Here is a 3,108-nt window from a genome sequence, read left to right as displayed (position 1 = left end):
AAGTATTAATACAATTTTGAATTGTGATCTTTGATATAATAATATCATTACTGATGACAATATTGCTAATTATCCTTATCAATTCACAGGTAAGAAGTGTGGATGAAGAAGCAGATCATAGATCACATTCAAGTTTTTCTTCAATTTATTGAGTAACAGTTCACGATGAAAAATGAATTGTATTATGTACAATTCTTTCGATTTCTACAATATGCTATGCAATCATTAAAGGATAACAAAATCTGACAGTTTTAAATGAAAGTATTACTTTCAGTTCAAAAGATTCATCTTAAAGTTTTGCTTTAATAGAAATTCCGGAAAGTTGAAGATTTATCACGATCATAACGATCACTTGATTCTTCAGTGCATTACAGCTCAATTCACGTAATATATGTAATTTCTGGTTATATTTTTTGATTTATATCTGCATTGTTGTCAATCATCAAGCAAGTTATCAAACTATCAGCGGTTGATACTGCAACTGCAATGATTGTTAAATTTTTGACCTGATAACTCTTTCAAACTATGTCTCCAGTTTTTTGGTTTGTTTTTGGGATTAATCAGGAATCAAAGTGCAACACTAATTTATTTAATTTTAAGTAATATTTCTTTCTACCGATTGATCGTGTGATTTTTCCATCGTTTTTCCATTAATTTCAGTATTCATACTTCGTCAAACATGTTTAAAAGATATGATCAGTGAAAAAAAAAGGAAAAAAAATGGTGTAAACAAATTAATATGCAATATTACAATAAATAATGCAATGATATGAAATGAAATCATTCAAACAATTCGCTTGTGGTAAAGAAGAAACAAAATGTCAATGATAATAAGCGGTCAAAAACAATTAATTAAGCAGAGAAAATGATAAAGAAGATGAAATGAAAGTATGAATAAAAATTAAGAATAAAATTACTTGTCATAAATCAGGTGGAGGATGTGTAATTAAGCATATTTTTTGAATGAAAAAATTAATTCTTAAAGATTGAACGAAGGATGCATGAAATGCCGAATAGAGTGATGAATGGTAATTTAAATAAGAAAAATATGCAATATATGATGAAATGAAAGGAAAGAAAAAAAATTATAGTATTAATAAAAATTGGAACTAAATGACTAAATAAGCCAAAAAAAATTTTGCTTTTAAAATATTTATTTAAATAAATGTGACAAAGTTGAAAATTCTTTTATAAATAATGAGTAATTTGAAGGTTTTTAGTATCATTGAATTCTTACATTGCAAATTTGTACATATATATTAGTTATATTACAAAGTATTACACATTTGTATAACAAATTCGTTCAATTTATTCAGAACCATAAATTAGACCATTCATTGTCTCATTATTTCATTCAGCACTTCATTAATAAATAGACTTCTGAATAATTAAGTTACATCCAATAAAAGATACGACAACCATATTAAATTATAAAAAAAAGGAAATTAATCCGTATTAAAAAAAAGAATCCATATTAAATTCTAAAAAAAAATTTAATGTTTTTTAATGAAAATTTCTGTCTATGTAAAAGTAGTTCACTTTTAAATAGATATCAAGTAATTAGATCTATGCTTTCTATCGAATTAACTATTTCAATGAAAATTTCAGTTTTCAAGGAATAAATGTTGAAACGATCGGTTTCATATGTTTGTTCGAACCAAGTTAAAAATTTTCAGTTTAATAATTTATGACTTTATATGATAACAAAATGGAAAATTTCCTTAGATGAATGAAAGGAAGAGGTGATAAATCGATGATATTTAATTTTGTTGTCAAATAATTGATGAAATGATAAGGAAAGCAAAGACATGCCAAGTAATCACCATCGTTTGCAAAGTATTTCATAAAACAATTCAAAAATGAAGCGGTTTTAGTCAATCACCGCCATTAAAAATATCACATCATCCATGTATATTTGATACTTTTAAGAAGCTATAGTAAGACTGTAGTTGATAAACATGTTTGTTTAATCATTTTCTTATCAATAAAGTGCAAAACAAGTACATAAAAGTCTACTCATTGCAAATTTGCATATCGTTTTTTTTAAAAAAATCAAGTGGAAAATAGCACCGGAACTTTAAAACATGATTTTTCAATATTTTCGATTTTTTTAATAATTAATTGAGATCCTGATTGGATCAAATATGTCTTCTGCAATATTTTCCTTCCTCAGCAAAATAACATTGTCTGTCAAATTTAAATACAATGCTTTTTAGTTCATTTGTAAAGATTTTGTAAAATTTCACAAATTTAATCCCAATACTCTCCATAATTATTGATCGAAATCATTAATTAATTCGACATATTGAATAAGGATCGCCTCTCATTTTTTAAATTTCTAAAACAGAAGGGAACTAGGATAAGATAATAACATACATTTCTTTCATAGATCTATCTGTTATTTATGAAATTTTGAAATTTACGCCTTTGAATTTTCATTTCGTCACATTGGTAGGTTAGGAAATTAATGAATTTATTAATTTGCCTTACTTTTTCTACTGCGTGTAATCAATCTTGAATTTTCAATGAAAGAATATGCAAACTAATTAGTGAAGACACCAAATAATTTTTTTTATATATGTCTGCAAAGTTTGGAAACTTTGAGGATTTTAATTTCAATAATGCATTCATGAATGGTTGAGAAATTAATTCCCCATGAAATTTAAAAGTTTTCAAAAAATGACCACTAAGAAGATTCAGCATTTTTTTTCGGAATAAAAATTTTCACCAGGTAAATAATTGATATTACGGCTGTTAACAATTCTAAATTTATGCTCAAATCTATTTCTTTTTCAATTTTAAGTGTTTTCAAGTTTAATTCAATTTTCGCTTTCTTCTAATCAAATAGAAAATGATCTAATTTTATCACAAACATTTAGAAATTATCAAATTTGTATGCTTCTTTATCAAACATTCCGCAAAGCACTGAAGAACAGAAGCAATCATACCACGACAGTTTGTTAAAGTTGTATCCAAATGATGAAATGACAAATGAGCGGATAAAAGGATAGGAAAAAGTTGTATCAATCCAATGATCTCATCTGAAGTTTATGTTTCATTCTAGTTGTCATGAAAAAAAAATGTTTAATCTCATTTGACCCATATCTG

The sequence above is a fragment of the Loa loa genome (genome assembly GCF_000183805.2).
Source record: "Loa loa unplaced genomic scaffold supercont3.300, whole genome shotgun sequence".
Lineage (NCBI taxonomy): Eukaryota > Metazoa > Nematoda > Chromadorea > Rhabditida > Onchocercidae > Loa > Loa loa.
This window is presented reverse-complemented; position numbering follows the sequence as displayed.